The following is a 26,857-nucleotide window of genomic DNA, read 5'->3' as shown; positions in this document are numbered from 1 at the left end:
GTGTTTCCTATTGGGCCAGGTCAGTGAGCTTTCTCAGAACAAAAGAACTGTGCTTCCTATAGATACGGGCCATATCGAGTTCAACTCTGCTTAGGAAACTGACAAGAAGAGTAGCTACTTATCAGTCCAATACACTGTACTTGCTGGGAATAGCCGCGAGTGCTATTTGCACTGTGTACGGCAATGGGAACACAATAGTGACTTTCCTTTCCAAAAGACAACTCTTGCTTATAGGACCAGAAACTGCATGTGATTCATCTTTGTTTATGAGTGGGAAACTAACACTAGCTCGCCTTACAAGACACACTATGCTTTGAGAAAAGAGCACTCTTCTACTCTACTGTGTTTCCTGTAGGACCAGAACAGTGAGCTTGCTCAGAACAAAAGACCTGTGCTTCCTACACACGAGACATATCTAGTTCAACTCTGTTTAGGAAACTGACAAGAGCAGTAGCTTCTCTTCAGTCCAATACACTGTACTTGCTGGGAACAGACGTGAGTGCTATTTGCTCTGTGTATGACAATGGGAGCATAATAGTGACTTTCCTTACCAGAAAAAACTCTTGCTCATAGGACCAGAAATAGCATGTGATTCAAGTCCGTTAATGAATGGAAAACTAAAACCAGCTTGCCTTACAAGAAACACACTCTCCCTTTGAGAAAAGAGCACTCTTCTACTCAAATGTGTTTCAGAAAAGAGCAGACAGTAAGCTTTCTCAAAACATAAGAACGGTACTTCCTACAGTTACGGCCATATCTAGTTCAACTCTGCTTAGGAAACAGACAAGAACAGTAGCTTCTCTTCAGTCCAATATTCTGTACTTTCTGGGAACAGACGCGAGTGCTATTTGTACTGTGTATGGCAATGGGAGTACAATAGTGACATTCCTTACTAAAAAACAGCTCTTGCTTGTAAGAACAGAAACTGCATGTGATTCAACTCCGTTTATGAATGGCAAACTAACACTAGCTCACCTTACAAGAAACACACTCTGCTTTTAAGAAAGGAACACACTTCTACTCTTCAGTGTTTTCTAAAGGACCAGAACAGTGAGCTTGCTCAGAACAAAAGAACTGAGCTTCCTTCACACAGGGGCTATATCAAGTTCAACTCTGCTTAGGAAACTGACAAGAAGAGTAGCTTCTCTTCAGTCCAATACACTGTACTTGCTGGGAACAGACGCGAGTGCTATTTGCACTGTGTATGGCAATGGGAGCGCAATAGTGACTTTCCTTACCTGAAAACAACTCTTGCTTATAGGACCAGAATCTGTATGTGATTCTACTACATTTATGAATTGGAAATAAACACTAACTCACCTTACAAGAAACACACTCTGCTTTTGAGAAAAGAGCCCTCTTCTACTCTTCTGTGTTTCCTATTGGGCCAGATCAGTGAGCTTTCTCTGAACAAAAGAACTGTGCTTCCTACACACACGGGCCATATCGAGTTCAACTCTGCTTAGGAAACTGACAAGAAGAGTAGCTTCTCTTCAGTACAATACACTGTACTTGCTGGGAATAGCCGCGAGAGCTATTTGCACTCTGTACAGCAATGGGAGCACAATAGTGACTTTCCTTACCAAAAGACAACTCTTGCTCATAGGACCAGAAACTGCATGTGAATCATCTTTGTTTATGAGTGGGAAAAAACACTAGCTCGCCTTACAAGACACACTCTGCTTTGAGAAAAGAGCTCTCTTCTAGTCTACTGTGTTTCATATAGGACCAGAACAGTGACCTTGCTCAGAACAAAAGAACTGTGCTTCCTACACACACGGGCCATATCCAGTTCAACTCTGCTTAGGAAACTGACAAGAACAGGAGCTCCTCAGTCCAATACACTGTCCTTGCTGGGAACAGACGTGACTACTATTTGCATCTGTATGGCAATGGGAGCCCTATAGTGACTTTCCTTACCAGATAACAACTCTTGTTTGTAGGACCAGAAATTGCATGTGATTCAACTCCGATTATGAATGGGAAACTAACACTAGCTAGTCTTAAAAAAACACATTTTGCTTTGGAGATTAGAGCACTCTTCTACTCTACTGTGTTTCCTATAGGACCAGAACAGTGAGCTTGCTCAGAACAAAAGACCTGTGCTTCCTACACACGAGCCATATCAATTTCAACTCTGTTTTGGAAACTGACAAGAGCAGTAGCTTCTCTTCTGTCCAATACACTACCCTAGCTTGGAATAGACACGAGTGCTATTTGCACTGTGTATGGAAATGGGAGCTAAATAGTGACTTTCCTTACCAGAAAAAACTCTTGCTCATAGGACCAGAAATTGCATGTGATTCAACTCCGTTAATGAATGGGAAACTAACACTAGCTCCCCTTACAAGAAACACACTTTCCCTTTGAGAAAAGAGCACTCTTCTACTCTAATGTGTTTCTTAAAAGAGCAGACAGTAAGCTTGTTCAAAACAAAAGAACGGTGCTTCCTACAGACACGGCCATATCTAGTTCAACTCTGCTTAGGAAACAGACAAGAACAGTAGCTTCTCTTCAGTCCAATACACTGTACTTGCTGGGAAAAGACACGAGTGCTATTTGTACTGTGTATGGCAATGGGAGTACAATAGTGACATTCCTTACTAAAAAACAACTCTTGCTTGTAAGAACAGAACCTGCATGTGATTCAACTCCATTTATGAATGGGAAGCAAACACTAGCTGGCCGTACAAGAAACACACTCTACTTTTGAAAAAATAACACTCTTCTTCTCTTCTCTGTTTCCTATAGGACCAGAACAGTGAGCTTCCACAGAAAAGTAGAACTGTGCTTCCTACACACACGGGCCTATTTTAGTTCAACTCTGCATACTAAAATGACAAGAACAGTAGCTTCTCTTCAGTCCAATACACTGTACTTGCTGGGAATAGACGCAGGAGCTATTTGCAATGTGTATGGCAATGGGAGCACAATAGTGACTTTCCTTACCAGAAAACATCACTTGCTTGTAGGACCAGGAACTGCACGTGTTTCAACTCCGTTTATGAATGGCAAACTAACACTAGCTCACCTTACAAGAAACACACTCTGCTTTTAAGAAAGGAACACACTTCTACTCTTCAGTGTTTTCTAAAGGACCAGAACAGTGAGCTTGCTCAGAACAAAAGAACTGAGCTTCCTACACGCTTGGGCCATATCAAGTTCAACTTTGCTTAGGAAACTGACAAGAATAGTAGCTTCTCTTCAGTCCAATACACTGTACTTTCTGGGAACAGACACGAGTGCTATTTGCACTGTGTATGGCAATGGGAGTACAGTCGTGATTTTCCTAAACCAAAAAACAACTCTTGCTCATAGGACCAGAAACTGCATGTGATTCATCTCTGTTTATGAGTGAGAAACTAACACTAGCTCGCCTTAGAATGCACACTCTGCTTTTTAGAAAAGAGTCCTCCTCTACTCTACTGTGTTTCCTATAGGGCCAGAACAGTGAGCTTGCTCAGAACAAAAGAACTGTGCTTCCTACACACATGGTACATATCTAGTTCAACTCTGCTTAGGAAACTGACAAGAACAGTAACTTCTCTTCAGTACAAAAAACTGTACATGCTGGGAAAAGACGTGAGTGCTATTTGCACTGTGTATGGCAATGGGAGCACAATAGTGTCTCTTCTTACCAGAAAACAACTCTTGCTCGTAGGACCAGAAACTGCATGTGATTCAACTCCATTTATGACTGGGAAACAAACACTAGCTTGCCATTCAAGAAACACATTCTCCTTTGGAGAAAAGAGCACTCTTCTACTCTACAGTGTTTCCTCTAGGGCCTGAACAGTGAGCTTGCTCAGAAGAAAAGAACTGTGCTTCCTACACTAACAGGCCATATCTAGTTCAACTCTCCTTAGGAAACTGACAAGAACAGTAGCTTCGCTTCATTCTTATACACTGTACTTGCTGGGAAAAGATGCGAGTGCTGTTTGCACTGTGTATGATAATGGGAGCACAATAGTGACTCTTCTTAACAGAAAACAACTCTTGCTCGTAGGACCAGAAACCGCATGTGATTCAACTCCATTTATGACTGGGAAACAAACTCTAGCTTGCCTTAGAAGAAGCACAATCTGCTTTTGAGAAAAGAGCACTTTTCTACTCTACTCTGTTTCCTATAGGGCCAGTTCAGTCAGCTTGCTCAGAAAAAAGAACTGCGCTTCCTACACCCACAGGCCATATCTAGTGCAACTCTACTCAGGAAACTGACAAGAACAGTAGCTTCTCTTCAGTCCAAAACTCTGAACTTGCTGGGAACAGATGAGAGTGCTACATGCATTGTATGGCAATGGGAGCACAATAGTGACTCTTCTTATCAGAAAACAACTCTTGCTCGTAGGACCAGAAACTGCATGTGATTCAACTCCATTCATGAATGGGAAACAAACACTAACTCACCTTACAAGAAACACACTCTGATTTTGAGAAAAGAGCACTGTTCTACTCTACTTTGTTTCCTATAGTGCCAGAACAGTGAGCTTGTTCAGACAAACAAATTGTGCTTCCTACACCCGGGCCATATCTTGTTCTACTCTGCTTAGGAAACTGACAAGAACAGTATATTCTCTTCAGTCCAATACACTGTACATGCTGGGAAATGACGCGAGTTCTATTTGTACTGTGTATGGCAATGGGAGCACAATAGTGACTCTTCTTAAGAGAATACAACTCTTGCTCATAGGACCAGAAACTGCATGCGATTCAACTCCATTTATGAATGGGTAACAAACACTAGCTTGCCTTCCAAGAAACACACTCTGCTTTTGAGAAAAGAGCACTCTTCCACTCTGCTGTGTTTCCTATAGTGCCAGAACAGTGAGTTTGTTCAGAACAAAAGAACTGTGCTTCCTACTCACGGGCCATATTTAGTTAAACTCTGCATAGGAGACTGACAAGAAAAGTATCTTCTCTTCAGTCCAATACACTGTACTTGCTGGGAAAAGATTTGAGGGCTATTTGCTCTTGTATGTCAATGGGAGCGCAAAAGTGACTTTCCTTACCAAAAAACAACTCGTACTCGTAGGACCATAAACTACATGTGATGCAATTCTGTTTATGAATGGAAAACAAACACTAGCTTGCCTTACTAGAAACACACTCTGCTTTTGAGAAAAGAGCACTCTTCTCCTCTACTGTGTTTCCCATAGGGCAAGAAGAGTGAACTTGCTCAGATCAAAAGAACTGTGCTTCCTAAATCACGGTCTATATCTACATCAACTCTGCATAGGAAACTGAGAAGAACACTAGCTTCTCTTCATTTCAGTACACTGTACTTGCTGGGAACAGACGTGAGGGCTATTTGCACTGTGTATGGCAATGGGAGCACAATTGTGACTCTCCTTACCAAAACACAACTCTTGCTCGTAGGACCAGAAACTGCATGTGAATCAACACCCTTTTTGAGTGGGAAACAAACACTAGATTGCCTTACAAGAAACACACTTTGCTTTTGAGAAAAGAGCATTCTTCTACTCTACTGTGTTTCCAATAGGGCCAGAACAGTGAGCTTGCTCAGAACAAAAGACCTGTGCTTCCTACACACGAGACATATCTAGTTCAACTCTGTTTAGGAAACTGACAAGAGCAGTAGCTTCTCTTCAGTCCAATACACTGTACTTGCTGGGAACAGACGTGAGTGCTATTTGCTCTGTGTATGACAATGGGAGCATAATAGTGACTTTCCTTACCAGAAAAAACTCTTGCTCATAGGACCAGAAATAGCATGTGATTCAAGTCCGTTAATGAATGGAAAACTAAAACCAGCTTGCCTTACAAGAAACACACTCTCCCTTTGAGAAAAGAGCACTCTTCTACTCAAATGTGTTTCAGAAAAGAGCAGACAGTAAGCTTTCTCAAAACATAAGAACGGTACTTCCTACAGTTACGGCCATATCTAGTTCAACTCTGCTTAGGAAACAGACAAGAACAGTAGCTTCTCTTCAGTCCAATATTCTGTACTTTCTGGGAACAGACGCGAGTGCTATTTGTACTGTGTATGGCAATGGGAGTACAATAGTGACATTCCTTACTAAAAAACAGCTCTTGCTTGTAAGAACAGAAACTGCATGTGATTCAACTCCGTTTATGAATGGCAAACTAACACTAGCTCACCTTACAAGAAACACACTCTGCTTTTAAGAAAGGAACACACTTCTACTCTTCAGTGTTTTCTAAAGGACCAGAACAGTGAGCTTGCTCAGAACAAAAGAACTGAGCTTCCTTCACACAGGGGCTATATCAAGTTCAACTCTGCTTAGGAAACTGACAAGAAGAGTAGCTTCTCTTCAGTCCAATACACTGTACTTGCTGGGAACAGACGCGAGTGCTATTTGCACTGTGTATGGCAATGGGAGCGCAATAGTGACTTTCCTTACCTGAAAACAACTCTTGCTTATAGGACCAGAATCTGTATGTGATTCTACTACATTTATGAATTGGAAATAAACACTAACTCACCTTACAAGAAACACACTCTGCTTTTGAGAAAAGAGCCCTCTTCTACTCTTCTGTGTTTCCTATTGGGCCAGATCAGTGAGCTTTCTCTGAACAAAAGAACTGTGCTTCCTACACACACGGGCCATATCGAGTTCAACTCTGCTTAGGAAACTGACAAGAAGAGTAGCTTCTCTTCAGTACAATACACTGTACTTGCTGGGAATAGCCGCGAGAGCTATTTGCACTCTGTACAGCAATGGGAGCACAATAGTGACTTTCCTTACCAAAAGACAACTCTTGCTCATAGGACCAGAAACTGCATGTGAATCATCTTTGTTTATGAGTGGGAAAAAACACTAGCTCGCCTTACAAGACACACTCTGCTTTGAGAAAAGAGCTCTCTTCTAGTCTACTGTGTTTCATATAGGACCAGAACAGTGACCTTGCTCAGAACAAAAGAACTGTGCTTCCTACACACACGGGCCATATCCAGTTCAACTCTGCTTAGGAAACTGACAAGAACAGGAGCTCCTCAGTCCAATACACTGTCCTTGCTGGGAACAGACGTGACTACTATTTGCATCTGTATGGCAATGGGAGCCCTATAGTGACTTTCCTTACCAGATAACAACTCTTGTTTGTAGGACCAGAAATTGCATGTGATTCAACTCCGATTATGAATGGGAAACTAACACTAGCTAGTCTTAAAAAAACACATTTTGCTTTGGAGATTAGAGCACTCTTCTACTCTACTGTGTTTCCTATAGGACCAGAACAGTGAGCTTGCTCAGAACAAAAGACCTGTGCTTCCTACACACGAGCCATATCAATTTCAACTCTGTTTTGGAAACTGACAAGAGCAGTAGCTTCTCTTCTGTCCAATACACTACCCTAGCTTGGAATAGACACGAGTGCTATTTGCACTGTGTATGGAAATGGGAGCTAAATAGTGACTTTCCTTACCAGAAAAAACTCTTGCTCATAGGACCAGAAATTGCATGTGATTCAACTCCGTTAATGAATGGGAAACTAACACTAGCTCCCCTTACAAGAAACACACTTTCCCTTTGAGAAAAGAGCACTCTTCTACTCTAATGTGTTTCTTAAAAGAGCAGACAGTAAGCTTGTTCAAAACAAAAGAACGGTGCTTCCTACAGACACGGCCATATCTAGTTCAACTCTGCTTAGGAAACAGACAAGAACAGTAGCTTCTCTTCAGTCCAATACACTGTACTTGCTGGGAAAAGACACGAGTGCTATTTGTACTGTGTATGGCAATGGGAGTACAATAGTGACATTCCTTACTAAAAAACAACTCTTGCTTGTAAGAACAGAACCTGCATGTGATTCAACTCCATTTATGAATGGGAAGCAAACACTAGCTGGCCGTACAAGAAACACACTCTACTTTTGAAAAAATAACACTCTTCTTCTCTTCTCTGTTTCCTATAGGACCAGAACAGTGAGCTTCCACAGAAAAGTAGAACTGTGCTTCCTACACACACGGGCCTATTTTAGTTCAACTCTGCATACTAAAATGACAAGAACAGTAGCTTCTCTTCAGTCCAATACACTGTACTTGCTGGGAATAGACGCAGGAGCTATTTGCAATGTGTATGGCAATGGGAGCACAATAGTGACTTTCCTTACCAGAAAACATCACTTGCTTGTAGGACCAGGAACTGCACGTGTTTCAACTCCGTTTATGAATGGCAAACTAACACTAGCTCACCTTACAAGAAACACACTCTGCTTTTAAGAAAGGAACACACTTCTACTCTTCAGTGTTTTCTAAAGGACCAGAACAGTGAGCTTGCTCAGAACAAAAGAACTGAGCTTCCTACACGCTTGGGCCATATCAAGTTCAACTTTGCTTAGGAAACTGACAAGAATAGTAGCTTCTCTTCAGTCCAATACACTGTACTTTCTGGGAACAGACACGAGTGCTATTTGCACTGTGTATGGCAATGGGAGTACAGTCGTGATTTTCCTAAACCAAAAAACAACTCTTGCTCATAGGACCAGAAACTGCATGTGATTCATCTCTGTTTATGAGTGAGAAACTAACACTAGCTCGCCTTAGAATGCACACTCTGCTTTTTAGAAAAGAGTCCTCCTCTACTCTACTGTGTTTCCTATAGGGCCAGAACAGTGAGCTTGCTCAGAACAAAAGAACTGTGCTTCCTACACACATGGTACATATCTAGTTCAACTCTGCTTAGGAAACTGACAAGAACAGTAACTTCTCTTCAGTACAAAAAACTGTACATGCTGGGAAAAGACGTGAGTGCTATTTGCACTGTGTATGGCAATGGGAGCACAATAGTGTCTCTTCTTACCAGAAAACAACTCTTGCTCGTAGGACCAGAAACTGCATGTGATTCAACTCCATTTATGACTGGGAAACAAACACTAGCTTGCCATTCAAGAAACACATTCTCCTTTGGAGAAAAGAGCACTCTTCTACTCTACAGTGTTTCCTCTAGGGCCTGAACAGTGAGCTTGCTCAGAAGAAAAGAACTGTGCTTCCTACACTAACAGGCCATATCTAGTTCAACTCTCCTTAGGAAACTGACAAGAACAGTAGCTTCGCTTCATTCTTATACACTGTACTTGCTGGGAAAAGATGCGAGTGCTGTTTGCACTGTGTATGATAATGGGAGCACAATAGTGACTCTTCTTAACAGAAAACAACTCTTGCTCGTAGGACCAGAAACCGCATGTGATTCAACTCCATTTATGACTGGGAAACAAACTCTAGCTTGCCTTAGAAGAAGCACAATCTGCTTTTGAGAAAAGAGCACTTTTCTACTCTACTCTGTTTCCTATAGGGCCAGTTCAGTCAGCTTGCTCAGAAAAAAGAACTGCGCTTCCTACACCCACAGGCCATATCTAGTGCAACTCTACTCAGGAAACTGACAAGAACAGTAGCTTCTCTTCAGTCCAAAACTCTGAACTTGCTGGGAACAGATGAGAGTGCTACATGCATTGTATGGCAATGGGAGCACAATAGTGACTCTTCTTATCAGAAAACAACTCTTGCTCGTAGGACCAGAAACTGCATGTGATTCAACTCCATTCATGAATGGGAAACAAACACTAACTCACCTTACAAGAAACACACTCTGATTTTGAGAAAAGAGCACTGTTCTACTCTACTTTGTTTTCTATAGTGCCAGAACAGTGAGCTTGTTCAGACAAACAAATTGTGCTTCCTACACCCGGGCCATATCTTGTTCTACTCTGCTTAGGAAACTGACAAGAACAGTATATTCTCTTCAGTCCAATACACTGTACATGCTGGGAAATGACGCGAGTTCTATTTGTACTGTGTATGGCAATGGGAGCACAATAGTGACTCTTCTTAAGAGAATACAACTCTTGCTCATAGGACCAGAAACTGCATGCGATTCAACTCCATTTATGAATGGGTAACAAACACTAGCTTGCCTTCCAAGAAACACACTCTGCTTTTGAGAAAAGAGCACTCTTCCACTCTGCTGTGTTTCCTATAGTGCCAGAACAGTGAGCTTGTTCAGAACAAAAGAACTGTGCTTCCTACTCACGGGCCATATTTAGTTAAACTCTGCATAGGAGACTGACAAGAAAAGTATCTTCTCTTCAGTCCAATACACTGTACTTGCTGGGAAAAGATTTGAGGGCTATTTGCTCTTGTATGTCAATGGGAGCGCAAAAGTGACTTTCCTTACCAAAAAACAACTCGTACTCGTAGGACCATAAACTACATGTGATGCAATTCTGTTTATGAATGGAAAACAAACACTAGCTTGCCTTACTAGAAACACACTCTGCTTTTGAGAAAAGAGCACTCTTCTCCTCTACTGTGTTTCCCATAGGGCAAGAAGAGTGAACTTGCTCAGATCAAAAGAACTGTGCTTCCTAAATCACGGTCTATATCTACATCAACTCTGCATAGGAAACTGAGAAGAACACTAGCTTCTCTTCATTTCAGTACACTGTACTTGCTGGGAACAGACGTGAGGGCTATTTGCACTGTGTATGGCAATGGGAGCACAATTGTGACTCTCCTTACCAAAACACAACTCTTGCTCATAGGACCAGAAACTGCATGTGAATCAACACCCTTTTTGAGTGGGAAACAAACACTAGATTGCCTTACAAGAAACACACTTTGCTTTTGAGAAAAGAGCATTCTTCTACTCTACTGTGTTTCCAATAGGGCCAGAACAGTGAGGTTGCTCAGAACAAAAGAACTGTGATTCCTACACACACGGGACATATCTAATTCAACTCTACTTAGGAAACTGACAAGAACAGTGGCTTCTCTTCAGTCCAATACACTGTACTTGCTGGGAACAGATGCAAGTGTTTTTTGCGCTGTGTATGACAAAGGGAGCACTATAGTTACTTTCCTTACCAGAATACAATTCTTGCTCGTAGGACCAGAAACTGCATGTGATTCAACTCCATTTATGACTGGGAAAGAAACAATAGCTTGCCTTACAAGAAACACACTCTCCTTTTGTGAAAAGAGTATTCTTGTACTCTACTGTGTTTCCTATAGGGCCAGAATAGTGAGCTTGCTCAGAACAAAAGAACTGTGCTGCCTACACACACGGCCATATCTAGTTCAACTCTGTTTAGGAAAGTGGCAAGAACAGTAGCTTGTCTTCAGTCCAATAAACTGTACTTCCTGGAAACAGACACTAGTACTACTTGCACTGTGTATGGCAATGTGAGCACAATAGTGACTTTCCTACCAGAAAACAACTCTTGCTTGTAGGACCAGAAACTGCATGTGATTCAAGTCTGTTTATGAATGAGAAACAAAAACTAGCTCGCCTTACAAGAAAAACACTCTACTTTTGAGAAACGAGCACTCTTCTACTCTACTCTGCTTCCTATAGGACCAGAACAGTGAGCTTGCTCAGAACAAAAGAACTGTGCTTCCTACACACATGTACCATATCTAGGTCAACTCTGTTTAGGAAACTGACAAGAACGGTAGCTTCTCTTCAGTCCAATACACTGTACTGCTGGGTATAGATGCAAGTGCTATTTGCACTGTGTATGGCAATGGGAGCATAATAGTGACTTTCCTTACCAGAAAAAAACTCTTGCTCTTAGGTCCAGACACTGCATGTGATTCAACTCTGTTTATGAATGGGAAACTAACACTAGCTCACCTTACATGAAACACACTCTGCTTCTGAAAAAAAGAGCACTCTTCTACTCTACTTTGTTTCCTATAGGGCAAGAACAGTGAGCTTGCTCAGAAGAAAAGAACTGTGCTTACTACACACACGTGCCATATTTAGTTCATCTCTGTTTAGGAAAGTGACCAGAACAGTACATTCTCTTCAGATCAATACTCTGTACTTGCTGGGAACAGACACTAGTACTATTTGCACTGCGTATGGCAATGGGAGCACAATAGTGACTTTCCTAACCAGAAAACAACTCTTGCTTGTAGGACCAGAAACTGCATGTAATTCAACTACCTTTATGAATGGGAAACAAACACTAGCTCATCTTACAAGAAACACACTCTGCTTTTGAGAAAAGAGCACTCTTCTACTCTTCTGTGTTTCCTATAGGGCCAGATCAGTGTGCTTGCTCAGAACAAAAGAACTGTGCTTCCTACACACACGGGCCATATCTAGGTCAACTCTGCTTAGGAAACTTACAAGAAGAGTAGCTTCTCTTCAGTCCAATACACTGTAATTGCTGGGAACAGACGTGAGTGCTGTTTGTACTGTGAATGGCAATGGGAACCCAATAGTGACTTTCCTTACCAGAAAACAACTCTTGCTCATAGGACCATAAAGTGCATGTGATTCAACTCTGTTTATGAAAGGGAAACAATCACAAATTCGTCTTAGAAGAAACACACTCGGCTTTTGAGAAAAGAGCAGTCTTCTACTTTACTGTGTTTCCTAATGGGCCAGAAGAGTGAGCTTGCTCAGAACAAAATAATTGTGCTTCCTACACACACGGGTTATATCTAGTTCAAGTATGCTTAGGAAAATGACAAGAACAGTAACTTCTCTTAAGTTCAATACACTGTAATTGCTGGGTAGAGACCTGAGTGCTATTTGCACTATGTAAGTAACTGGGAGCGCAATTGTGACTTTGCTTACCAGAAAACAACTCTTTCTTGTAGGAACAAAAACTACATTGATTCAACTCCGTTTATGAATTGGAAACAAACACTAGCTCGCCTAACAAGAAACACACTCTGCTTTTGAGAAAAGAGCACTCTTCTACTCTACTGTGTTTCTTATAGGGCCAGAACAGTGAGCTATCTCAGAAAAAAAGATCTGTGCTCCCTACACACATGGGCCATATCTAGTTCAACTCTGCTCATGAAACTGACAAGAATGGTCGCTTTTCTTCAGTCCAATACACTGTTTTTGCTGGGAACAGTTGCGAGTGCTATTTGCACTGTGTATTGCAATGGGAGTGCAATAGTGACTTTCCTTACCAGAAAACAACTCTTTCTTAGGAACAAAAACTGCATGTGATTTAACTCCATTTATGAATGGAAACAAACACTAGCTCGCCTTTTGAGAAACACACTCTGCTTTGGAGAAAAGAGTACTCTTCTACTCTACTGTGTTTCCTTTATGCCCAGAAGAGTGAGCTTGCTCAGAACAAAAGAACTGTGCTTCCTTCAATCACAGGCCATATCTAGTTCGACTCTGCTTAGGAAACTGACAAGAACAGAAGCTTTTCTTCAATCCATACACTGCACTATCTGGGACCAGATGTGAGTGCTATTTGCACTGTGTACAAAGAGGGGAACGCAATAGTGACTTTCCTTACCAGAAAACTACTCTTGCTCGTAGGACTCGAAACTGCATGTGATTCAACTTCCTTCATGAGTGGGAAACAAACACTAGCTCGACTAAGAAGAAACACACTCTGATTTTGAGAAAAGAGCACTCTTCTTCTCTACTGTTTTTCCTATAGTGCCAGAACGGTGAGCTAGCTAAAAACAAAACAATTGTGCTTCCTAAACACAAGGGCCATAACTAGTTCAACTCTGCTTAGGAAACTGACAAAAACAGTAGCTTCTCTTCAGTACAATCCACTGTCCTTGCTGGGAACAGATGCAACTGCTGTTTACACTGTATATTGCAATTGAGAGCAATAGTGAATTTCCTTACCAGAAAACAACTCTTGCTCATAGGACCAGAAACTGCATGTGATTCAACAACGTTAATGAATAGGAAACAAACACTAGCTCGCCTTACAATAAACATACTCTGCTTTTGAGAAAAGAGCACTCTTCTACTCTACTGTGTATTCTATAGGGACAGAACAGTATGCTTGCTCAGAAAAAAAGAACTGTGCTTCCTACATTTACGGGCCATATCAGGTTCAACTCTGCTTAGATAACTGACAAGAACAGTAGCTTCTCTTCAGTCCAATACACTGTACTTGCTAGGAACAGACGCGAGTGCTATTTGCACTCTCTATGGAACTGTGAGCACAATAGTGACATTCTTAAGTGGAAAACCACTCTTGTTCATAAGACCAGAAACTGCTTGTGATTCAACTCCGCTAATGAATGGAAAACATACACTATCTGGCCTTACAAGACACACACTCTTCTTTTGAGAAAAGAGTACTCTTCTTCTCTACTGTGTTTCTTATAGGGCTAAACAGTGAGCTTGCTCAGACCAAAAAACTGTGATTCCTACACACACCGACCATATCTAGTTCAACTCTGCTTAGGAAACTGACAAGAAGAGTAGCTTCTCTTCAGTCCAATGCACTGTAATTCCTGGGAACAGACACCAGTGCTATTTGCACTGTGTATTCAATGAGAATTCAATAGTGACTTTCCTTAGAAGAAAACAACTCTTTCTCGTTGCACCAGAAACTGCACGTGATTCAACTCCGTTTATGAATGGGAAACAAACATTAGCTCTCCTTACCAGAAAAACACACTGCTTTTGAGAAAAGAGCACTCTTCTACTCTACATTGTTTCCATTAGGGCAAGAAGAGTGAGCTTGCTCAGAACAAAAGAACTGTGCTTCCTACACACAGGCCATATCTATTTCAACTCTGCTTAAAAAACTGACAAGAACAGTAGATTCTCTTCTCTCCAATACAGTGTACTAGCTGGGAAAAGACACAAGTGTTCTATGCATCGTGTATGGCAATGGGAGCACAATAGTGACTTTCATTACCAGAAAACAACTCTTGCTCGTAGGACCAGAAACTGCATGAGATTCATCTCCGTTTATGAATGGGAAATAAACACTAGTTCGCCTTACAAGAAATACACTCTGGTTTTGATAAAAGAGCACTCTTCTACCCTACTGTGTTTCCTGTAGGGCCATAAGATTAAGCTTGCTCAAAACAAAAGAACTGTGCTTCCTACACACATGAGCCATATCTTCCTCAACTCTGCTTAGGAAACTGACAAGAACAGTAGCTTCTCTTCAGTGCAATACACTGTAATTGCTGGGAACAGACACGAGTGCTATTTGCACTGTGTATGGCAATGGGAGTGCAATAGTGACTTTACATATCAGAAAACAACTCTTGCTCGTAGGACCAAAAACTACATGTGTTTCAACTCCGTTTATGAATGGGAAACAAACACTAGATCGCCTCAGAAGAACACACTCTGCTTTTGAGAAAAGAGCACTCTTCTACTCTACTGTGTTTCCTACATGGCCAAAAGATTGAGCTTGCTGCTAACAAAAGAATTGTGCTTCCTACACACGGGTCATATGTAGTTCAACTCTGCTTCGTAAACTGACAAGAACAGTAGCTTCTTTTCAGTCCAATACATTGTTCTTGCTGGGAACAGACTCGAATGCTTATCACTGTGTATGGCAATGGGAGCACAATAGTGACTTTCCTTACAAAAGAACAACTCTCCCTCGTAGGACCAGAAACTGTGTGTGATTCAACTCTGTTTAGGATAGGAAAACAAACACTAGCTTGCCTTAGAAGAAACACACTCTGCTATTGAGAAAAGAGCACTCTTCTACTCTACTGTGTTTCCTATAGGGCCAGAACAGTGAGCTTGCTCAGAACAAAAGAACTGTGCTTCCTACTCACACGGGCCATATCTAGTTCAACTCTGCTTAGGAAACTGAAAAGAACAGTAGCTGCTCTTCAGTCCAATACACTGTACTTGCTGGGAACAGATGCGAGTGTTATTGCACTGAGTATGAAAATGGGAGCACAATAGTGACGTTCCTTACCAGAAAACAACTCTTGATCGTAGGACTAGAAACTGCATGTGATTCAACTCCGTTTATGAATGGGAAACAAATACTAGATCTCCTTACAAGAAACACACTCTGCTTTTGAGAAAAGAGCACTCTTCTACTGTACTTTGTTTCCTATAGGGCCAGAAGAGTGAGCTTGCTCAGAACAAAAGTACTGTGATTCCTACACACGGGCCATATTAGTTCAACTCTGCTTAGGAAAGTGACAAGAACAGTAGCTTCTCTTCTCTCCAATTGTGGGAGCCCGTTCTCGGGTTCCTCGTGTCTTTACCCAGCAGGTCCTCATAGAGGATGATTAGACCACGGGCCTGAGTGCAGGTGTCTGAGATGGTCTGCACTTGGCTGTGCTGGGGGAGGAGGTCTTTTTCTCCACCCCTTGGCGTCTCTATAAAAACCCTGGGGCAGAGGCAGTCGGGGCCCGTTGGAATAGGTTCCAGGCCCTCTCGAGGCTATCCTTTATTTTCTATCTGTTTATCTCCGCGATATTCTCCGCAATAAATCCTTCTATCTAATATTTCCTGCTGCTCGCACTCAAGAAAACTCTGGGGAACTGTGGGGGTGGTTGGGTAAACGCCCCTCGAATGGCGCCATGAACAGGGACTAAAGAAAAAAAAAAGGGACTAAAGAAAAAAAGGGGGGACTAAAAAAAGGGGGGACTAAAGACAAATGAACAGGGACTAAAGACAAAGTATTAGGGACTAAAGATAAAGGAAAATAATAGTTTTATTAGAGTTTTTGGCGAAAGTGCTGAGTTCAGCCCTGCCAGTGGATGAGGCATGCCGGTGTTATGGAAAATATATATTTTTTATATATATTTTTGAGAGGCAGGGGTTTTATCCTCGAGAGAAAAGGAAAGCGGACTGGAAGGATGTCCGATGCTGCAGCGAAATTCTCTTCTGTCAAAATTTTCTATCTTCTATCCCTTTCTCAATTTCTATCTGTGAAAAATAAGGCATAGGGTAGTAGAATAGTGTAGGAAAAACTTAGAAGTGTAAGATTGTGTAGGAAAAAATAAGTAAAGCAACTAGACAGAAAAACTCTACAATTTTCTAACTTTGGGGGCTAAGAACGCAAACTGGGGGAATAAATCTTTCTTTGGGCTTTATGGGTAGTAAAAAAGCTCTTCTTTGAGCTTATGGGGAAGAAAAAGTTTTCCTATGGAAGCTTTTGTCCTGGGGACAACTGAAATGCTAAGTCCAAGCGGCAGGAGAAAGTGATTTCTCCCTGAGGCAAAAATGGGGATGTAAAAAGCCAAAAAGTTTAAAGTTTGAAGTTTTGGGAAAAGTTGCTCTTTCTCTTGGGGGAAAAAAACCTTTCTCTTAAAGCTTTTCTTGGAAAATTTGGGGGAAAAAACTCTAAAAAGCCTTCATCTTTCTCAAAAGCTCTCAAACTTAAAAACTAAAGCCTTTAACTTTCTTTCAAAAGGACAAAAATTAGAATCACCTGAAGATATTAATATGGGGACCACCTGTGATTAGCTCAAAGGGAAAACAACAAACCTCTTAAGACAGCAAAACCTCTAAGTTCTCTTTCAAGCTTTAAAAATCCTCCCTGCAATGCAGGAGGCAGGGACAAGTTCCTAAAAACCTCTTCTAAGCTCTGTCTCTTCAAGCCAGTAAAAGCCAGTGGGTCAGAGTACCCTGAGGGAAACGCTTGGGAGAGTGTGGGTAAAGAGCTACAGAGAGCCCAAAAGGGCCAGAAACTTTACCTGAGAAAAGCAAAAAAGCCAAGCTTTTCAGTTACAACCGAGCTGAGGCATCAAGGGTTTTGTTTCTGAGTTGAGCATTTCAGAATGAAAAGGTGCTCCTAATGGTCCTAATGCAAAGATCCCCTGAAGCAATGCAAACTGTTAGCTTTGTATCCTCTCTTCTGAGCAAAAACCCAGAGGGACTGGCCAGCTTCTCTGAGTTGGAGTGCATTTCAGGGATACTAGGGTTCCTGCAGTTGTAAACTTCCTGGAGCAAAGAGCTGAGGCAGGAAGGTGCAGGACCCAGGGGAAGATTGCCAATGAACAAAGCTAAAGCCAGTGGGAACAGCACAGTTGTCTGCTTTCCTACAAGTCCCGGGTTGGTAGGTCCACTGCTGCAAAAAGACATCTGAAAAAAGCTTTCCTATCAGTAAGGACCTTTCTGGGAAAACAGTAAAGCTGAACTGTGTCTGAAGCAGTTGTGCTGCTGAGTCAGAATGCTGTCTGGGGAGAGAGCCCAGCCAGGGCAGAACAGAACTAGTAAAGCTTTCTTTTCTGTCAGAGAAAACACCTCTTTGAGAAAAGCTTTGTTTCAACTGACTCCCCTGAGATGAGGGAGGTGTAGCCCTGAGGGGTGATTGCCTCTGGAATAAGCTCTGTCCTTGAGCACCCAGACAAGCAAATGCAACCCACTGGGAGACTGGGCCAGGTGAAGGCCTGATGAGGCAAAACACCTGTGCTAATGGGGGGTTAGAAATGGCAAAAACCTCCCTTGTTAGATTTTCAGTCTGTACGCAAACCACACAGACCCCGAAAACAGACAAAAAGCCCCTACCTTCAGTAGCAGGGAAAGCCGCCACTGTAGTGTCGAAAACTGTTTCTGGGGTAGAGGGGATAAACTGAGACCAAACTGGGAACTGTCTGGGAGAAAAGACTCTGAAGAAACAGAAGGGACCGTTTCCTCCCCAGAAAAATATGACCTGAAAAAGCTGCTAGAATTTGAGGCAGATTCGGGGGGGGAGAAAAAAAAAGCCCCTACTTCCAAGGGCAGGTAGCAGAGGTACAGAGCCACAGATACTTGAAGCATCTGGGGAAGGAAGGAACAAGCAAAATGAAATAGATCAGTGGGAGAAAATCTCTCTGAAAGAGCTATGAAAAAACTGTTGTGAATGTTTTTCACTGACTGGCTAAGACAAACACAAGCCCCGAGGAAAGTTGCTATCAGAAATTGCCCACCTCAATGCGCGCTAATGAGGCAGGTGCAGTTCTGATTTGGGGGCCAGTGTCAATTAAAGGAGAGACACCTCCAGCTGAGGAGAGACCAGAAACCTCCCAATGTCCCATAATTGAAAATGTAAAATGCCTGTTCACATCTCCCATTGCAAAAGCAAAAAACTTTGTTCAAACCTCCCGGGCAAGAATTTGTAAGCAAGTCTGGTAAAAAAGAACTTAAAAGTTGACTCTCAGACCCAAAAAGAACTATGAGAAATGACTGATATAAGGGAAATGATATAAAAGACTGATTTAAGGGACTGATACTATTATGGACTGATATAAGGGAAATGCATTCTGGGAAAGGTAGTTTTTCTGCTAAAGATGGCGACATTGCCCTAAAACACTTTTGTCAGCTCGAAAATACGTTCATGGTAAACTTAAAATACAGCTTTTAAAAGAATAAGGAGGAAAATCATCTAAGAGTTTAAGTGTCAGTTCCAATGAAACATTGAAAGGATACGGAACTAGGCACTTCGCGATTTGGGGGTTGGTAAAATGACTTATTTACCCTAATAGCTGTGCAAAGTTTTATGGTAGTTGGATGACAAAAGCTACCTTTAAGAGCAAACAAGCCACTTTAAAATCCTTAAGAAAGCAAGAGAGAGCAGTTTATACACTGAACGTTGTCTTAGATATAAAGGAAACTTATGCTATCTACAAAAGCAAGCTGCCATGCTTTGTGGGCCATATTAGAGTTCACTCCAATCTTCCTGGTCCTTTAGCTGAGGGTAATGCGAAATGGAAAGATCCCTGCTCGGGATTGTGGAAGGGTCCTGATCCTGTGTTAATATGGGGTCGAGGACATGTTTGTGTTTTTTCACAAGAGGAGAATGAAGCTCGGTGGTTACCGGAGCGTCTGGTAAGGAGCGTGGAACTAAGAAAGGTCAGCTCCAATGATGTTCCTACAAAGGAACCAGAATGAAAGTGGCTCAATCAGTGGTTGAGGTTTTGTCACTGGTTGATGCAGGCAGTGAGGAAACAGAGCTCGGAGCTGTGCCGCTTTTGGCTTTACTAGCTCCTTTGGAAAAATACTTTATATCACCTAATAGCTGTGCGGTATTTGGCAAAGACCTTACAGCAGCTAAATATGGTAATTTCACCCTCAGTATGAAATGAAGTTTTTCGGTAGAACAAACCAAGAGTACTGCTGTAATAGAAACATTTGTCTGAATTGAAGCACTTAGGGGAACTATTATGAATTTGGGTGAAGGGACAGCCTCTAGTTAAACACCGTCTACCGCTGACAGTGCATCTCTGCTGGGTCCGGAACGGCTGAGAGAACTGGCAACTTTGGAGTGTGGCATCATCCTGGGAAGGTTACAGTCCCCTAGCAACAACTATCACAATTCTATAACAACACTCACTAAATCCCAGTGTTTTATAACAAAACTGACTATAAACTCTAAACTTTAGAAATGATGTATGTACTTCCTGTCTAGTTGAGAGAATCTTTCTAATAGAGATAGTGATAATTAAGAGTAAGAAATAGAAAAAGATGAAAATAAGATATGTGAGTTTGTAGAAATTATTGTCTTGTTAGATCTGTGTTAAGAAATCTTTAGGTGTTTGCTAAGTTAAATATATGCTAATGATAGCCTTATAAAAGTTTGTAAAATAGATCTATAGAGTTCCTTTAAGAATATAAGCTTACAAGAAGAATCTAAGGTAGTCCTAAGACATGTAGTAATAAGCTTGTAATAAGTAAAGATGCTAGTTGTAAATGTAAGTTTAAATAAGAACATAAGAAATACATAAGAAGTAGTAAGAAATATATTTGCTAAAGTAGTTCTATAGTTCTCTTAAAGAGTATAAATAAGTAGATGTTAATGAATCTATTCCTAATGTATATGGTGAAAGAACCCGAGACACAGAAGGTTAGTGTCCCAGCAGACTGCAAAGTAGGCAGTCTGAATGGTTTCAAAAGCTCCAGAAGCCGCTAAGAAGCTAAGAATGGCGGACGCGAGAACCAGCACAACAAGGCATCTGCAGCTGAGATCCGTGGAAAATCGATGCAACACAGAAAAACCTGAGCTAACATCAAAAACGGTGCGGTTTAGAATACTACTGTACCTAAAAAGGTCTGTCTGTGAGAACAAAAGTTGCAGAGACGCTTGTTTGAAGTAAAATTGTTAACAGCAAAAAGTTTTGGTTGAAAACCATCTCTTCATATTTGGAAGTGAAAGCCTGATTACTAGAATTTATTTCTTGTTTGAACTTTTTGAACTTAAAATGAGATAAAACTACAAAGATTTTGGTTATAGATTTCTTCATATTTGGAAGGCTCATACCAGAATTTATCATTTGAATTTTGAGACTTAAGAAATGAAATGAATAGTAGAGATTTCATTACAATGGGACAATTTTGAGTTTACTTATAGTAATGACCTAGGAACTGCATATATGCTTTATTAATTGGTGATTCATTTTTCTGTGTTAAAAATGCAATTGTTTTGTGGAACTGTTTATGTAAAAATGAAATTACTTACAGAACTGGTTTTGTGTTACAAATGGAATTGTTTAAATGGAAAAGTTTGGGTTTTATAATTAGGCTTGAGATTTTGCTTAAATTATAAAGAAAAGGGGGAGAGTTAATATTCCTTAGTCTAATTTCAAAAGTTGTTTGAGTGAATTAATGTCATGTTTTTGTTAGTAAGAAATGCAAATGGGGTATATTAAGAGACTACTTCTAAAGTGTAAAGAGTTTTATTAAGAAACTGCTTTTGGATGTTTTGCTAAAAGTTTTCAAAGTGTTTATGGTTAGACTGAGAAGATTGCTTTTCAATATGGGTTTATAGGAATTGTATAAGTTTGGGTTCCTCTAACTAGGTTTGAGATTTTGTTTAAAAAATTATAAAGAGGAGGAGTTATGAGATTGAATTATGTTTGCAGAAACCTATTGATATTAGTGCACCTGGTTTTGTGGAGTTAAGGAAATATTTAAGTTTGATGTGAATACATCGAAGTTTTTCCTATGTTCTGTTAACAAGAAAATTCAAATGATTGAGTTAAAGTTGTAAGACGGAGAAAATTGTTAACTATATTTAGCACCATATATGCTAATTCAAATGGTTCTGTTAAGAGTTTGCTTTGTGTTATAAGATTGAGAGAATTGTGACTATGTATAGCAATATTTATGTTAACCTGTTAATGGTAATGATGAAGCTAAGGGATTCTTTAAGTTTGTAGTCGCCTTAAGAGTTTTTGGCTTAGAAAGGGCTTGAGGCAGCTAAGACTGCTGTAGTCACCTTGGACCTAATTCAAAAGAGAAATGCCATCTATATCATCCTCTACTCCATATTGGGAGGTGTAACAGCTTGAAGATTGCTGTAAGCCATTAATAGTTATTTTTTTATATATTAAGAAAGGGGGACCTGTGGGAGCCCGTTCTCGGGTTCCTCGTGTCTTTACCCAGCAGGTCCTCATAGAGGATGATTAGACCACGGGCCTGAGTGCAGGTGTCTGAGATGGTCTGCACTTGGCTGTGCTGGGGGAGGAGGTCTTTTGCTCCATCCCTTGGCGTCTCTATAAAAACCCTGGGGCAGAGGCAGTCGGGGCCCGTTGGAATAGGTTCCAGGCCCTCTCGAGGCTATCCTTTATTTTCTGTCTGTTTATCTCCGCGATATTCTCCGCAATAAATCCTTCTATCTAATATTTCCTGCTGCTCGCACTCAAGAAAACTCTGGGGAACTGTGGGGGTGGTTGGGTAAACGCCCCACATCCAATACACTGTACTTGCTGGAAAAAGACGCGAGTGTTATTTGCACTGTGTATGGCAAAGGGAGCGCAATAGTGACTTTCCTTAACAGAAAACAACTCTTGCTTAAAGGACCAAAAACAGCATGTGATTCAACTACGTTTATAAATGGGAAACAAGCACTAGCTCGTCTTACAAGAAACCCTCTCTGCTTTTGAGAAAAGAGCACTCTTCTACTCTACTGTGTTTCTATAGGGCCAGAAGAGTGATCTTGCTCAAAACAAGAGAACTGTGCTTCCTACACACACGGGACATATCTAGTTCAACTCTGATTAGGAAACTGACAAGAACAGTAGCTTCTGTTCATTCCAGTACAGTGTACTTACTGGGTACAGACGCGAGAGCTATTTGCACTGTGTACGGCAATGGGAGCACAATACTGACTTTCTTTACCAGAAAACAACTCTTGGTCATAGTAACAGAAACTGCATGTGATTCAACTCCCTGTATGATTGTGAAACAAACACTAGATCGCCTTACAAGAAACACACTCTGCTTTTGAGAAAAGAGTACTCTTCTTCTCTACTTTGTTTTCTTTAGGGCAAGAAGAGTGAGCTTGCTCAGAACAAAAGAACTGTGCTTCCTACACACACGGGCCATATCTAGTAAAACTCAGCTTAGGAAACTGACAAGAACAGTATCTTCTCTTCAGTCCAATACACGGTACTTGCTGGGAACAGACCCGAGTAATATTTGCACTGTCTATGACAACGGGAGCACAATAGTGACTTTCCTTTACAAAAAACATCTCTTTCTCATAGGACTAGAAAGTGCATGTGATTCAAATCCGTTTTTGAATGAGAAACAAGCACTTGATTGCCTTACAAGAAACACACTCTGCTTTTGAGAAAAGAGGACTCTTCGTCTTTCCTGTGTTTCCTAAATGGCCAGAGGAGTGAGCTTGCTCAGACAAAAAGAACTGTGTTGATACACACGGGTCATATCTAGTTCAACACTACTTTGGAAACTGACATGAACAGTAGCTTCTCTTCAGTCCAATACACTGTACTTGCTGGGAATAGACGCGAAGACTATTTGTACTGTGTATGGCAATTGAAGCACAATAGTGACTTTCCTTACCAGAAAAAATATCTAGCTCGTAGGACCAGAAACTGCATGTGATTCAACTCCGTTTATGAATGGGAAACAAACTCTAGCTCGTCTTACAGGAAAGACACTCTGCTTTTGAGAAAATAGCACTATTGTACTCTACTGTGCTTTCTATAAGGCCAGAAGAGCAAGCTTGCTCAGAACAAAAGAACTGTGCTTCCTACACACGGGCCATATCTAGTACATATCTGCTTAGGAGACTGAGAAGAACACTGGCTTCTCTTAAGTCCAATACACTGTGCTTGCTGGGAACAGACGCTAGTGCTATTTGCATTGTGTATGGCAAACAGAGCGCAATAATGACTTTTTTTTACCAAAAAATTTCTCATGCTCATAGTACCAGAAACTGCATGTGATTCACCTCCGTTATTGAATGGGAAACAAACACTAGATCGCCTTCCAAAACACACTCTGCTTTTGAGAAAATATCACTCTTCTACTCTACTGTGTTTCCTCTAAAATCAAAAGAGTGAGCTTGCTCAGAACAAAAGAACTTGCTTCCTACACACACGGGCCATATCTAGTTCAACTCTGCTTAGGAAACTGACAAGAACAGTAGCTTCTCTTCAGTCCAATAAACTTTACTTGCTGGGAACAAACGCGAGTGCTATTTGCAATGTGTATGGCAATGGGAGGGCAATAGTGATTTACCTTACAGAAAAAAACTTTTACTCATAGAACCAGAAACTGGATGTGATTCAACTCCATTTATGAATGAATAACAAACGCTACCTCACCTTACAAGAAACCCACTCTGCTTTTGAGAAAAGATTACTCTTCTACTCTACTGTGTTTCCTATAGGGCCAGAACAGTGAGCTTGCTCAGAACAAAAGAATTGTGCTTCCTGCTCACACGGGCCAAATCTAGTTCAACTCTGATTAGAAAACTGAAAAGAACAGTAGCTCCTCTTCAGTCCAATACACTGTACTTGCTGGGAACAGACGCAAGCACTATTTGCACTGTAAATAGTAATGGGAGCATAATAGTGACTTTCCTTAGCAGAAAACAACTCTTGCTCATAGGACCAGAAACTACATGTGCTTCAACCCATTTATGAATGGGAAACAAACACTAGCACGCCTTACAAGAAACACACTCTGCTTTTGAGAAAAGAGCACTCCTCTACTCTACTGTGTTTTCTATAGGTCCAGGAGAATGACCTTGCTCAGAACAAAACAACTGTGCTTCCTACACACACGGGCCATATCTAGTTCAACTCTGCTTAGGAAACTGACAAGAACAGTAGGTTCACTTCAGTCCATACACTGTACTTGCTGGGAACAGACATGAGTGCTTATTGTACTGTGTATGATAGGGGGAGCGCAATAGTGACTTTCCTACCAGAAAACAACTCTTGCTTGTAGGACCAGAAACTGCATGTTTAAACACTGTTTATGAATGGGAACCAAACACTATCTCGCCTTACAAGAAACACACTCTGCTTTTGAAAAAAGAGCACTCTTCTATCTACTGTGTTTCCTATGGGGCCAGAACAGTGAGCTTCCTCAGAAAAAAAGAACTGTGCTTCCGACACACACGAGCCATATCTAGTTCAACTCTGTTTAGGAAAATGACAAGAACAGTAGCTTCTCTTCAGTCCAATACACTTTACTTGTTGGGAACAAATGTGAGTGCTATTTGCACTGTTTATGGCAATGGGAGCGCAATAGTGACTTTCCTTACAGGAAAACAACTCTTGCTCGTAGGACCAGAAACTGCATGTGATTCAACACCGTTTATGAATGGGAAACAAACACTAGCTCGTCTTAGGAAAAACACACTCTACTTTGGAGAAAAGAGCACTCTTCTACTCTACTATGTTTCCTATAGGGCCAGAACAGTTAGCTTGCTCAGAACAAATGAATTGTGCTTCCTACACACGGGCCATATCTAGTACAACTCTGCTTAGGAAACTGATAAGAACAGTAGCTTCTCTTCAGTCCAATACACTGTACTTGCTCGGAACAGACGCTAGTGCTTATCACTCTGTATGGCAATGGGAATGCAATAGTGACTTTCCTTACAAGAAAACAACTCTTCCTCATAGGACCAGAAACTGCATGTGATTCAACTCCGTTAAGGAATGGGAAACAAACACTAGCTTGCCTTACGAGAAACACACTCTGCTTTTGAGTAAAGAGCACACTTCTACTCTACTTCGTTTCCAATCAGGCTAGAACACTGAGCTTGCTCAGAACAAAAGAACTGTGCTTTCTACACACACGGGCCATATCTAGTTCAACTCTGCTTAAGATACTGATAAGAACATTAGCTTCCCTTCAGTCCAATTCAGTGTATTTGCTGGGAACAGATGCAAAGGCTATTTGCACTCTGTATGGCCCTGGGAGATCAATAGTGACTTTCCACAGTAGAAAACAACTCTTGCTTGTAGGACCAGAAACTGCATTGATTCAACTCAGTTTATGAATGGGAAACAAACACTAGCTCGCCTTACAAGAAACACACGCTGCTTTTGAGAAAAGAGCACTCTTTTACTTTACTGTGTTTCTTATAGGGCCAGAACAGTGAGCTATCTCAGAAAAAAAGGAATGTGTTTCCTACACACACGGGCCATATCTACTTCAACTCTGCTTAGGAAAATGACAAGAACAGTAGCTTCTGTTCAGTCCAATACACTGTACTTGCTGGGAACAGACATGAGTGCTATTGGCACTCTGTACGCACCTGGGAGCAAAATAGTTACTTTCCACACCAGAAAACAACTCTTGCTCTAAGGACCAGAAACTGCATGTGATTCAACTCCGTTTATGAATGTTAAACAAACACTAGATCGTCTTACAAGAAACAAACTCTTCTTTGAGAGAAGAGCACTCTTCTACTTTACTGTGTTTCCTATAGGGCCAGAACAGTGAGCTTGCTCAGAAAAAATGAACTGTGGTTCCGACACACACGGGGCATATCTAGTTCAACTCTGCTTAGGAAAATGAGAAGAACAGTAGCTTGTCTTCAGTCCAATACAGTGTACTTGCTGGGAACATATACGAAGGCTATTTGCACTGTGTATGGCAATGGAAGGGCAATAGTGACTTTCCACACCAGAAAACAACTCTTGCTCATAGGACCAGAAACTGCATGTGATTCAACTCCGTTTATGAATGGGAAACAAACACTAGCTCGCCTTACAAAAAACCCACTCTGCTTTTGAGAAAAGAGTACTCTTCTACTCTCCTGTGTTTCCTATAGGGCCAGAACAGTGAGTTTGCTCAGAACAAATGAATTGTGCTTCCTACACACATGGGCCATATCTAGTTCAACTCTGCTTAGGAAACTGATAAGAACAGTAGCTTCTCTTCAGTCCAATACACTGTACTTTCTCGGAACAGACGCT

This window comes from Peromyscus eremicus, unplaced genomic scaffold, assembly GCF_949786415.1.
Source record: "Peromyscus eremicus unplaced genomic scaffold, PerEre_H2_v1 PerEre#2#chrX_unloc_4, whole genome shotgun sequence".
NCBI lineage: Eukaryota > Metazoa > Chordata > Mammalia > Rodentia > Cricetidae > Peromyscus > Peromyscus eremicus.
This window is presented reverse-complemented; position numbering follows the sequence as displayed.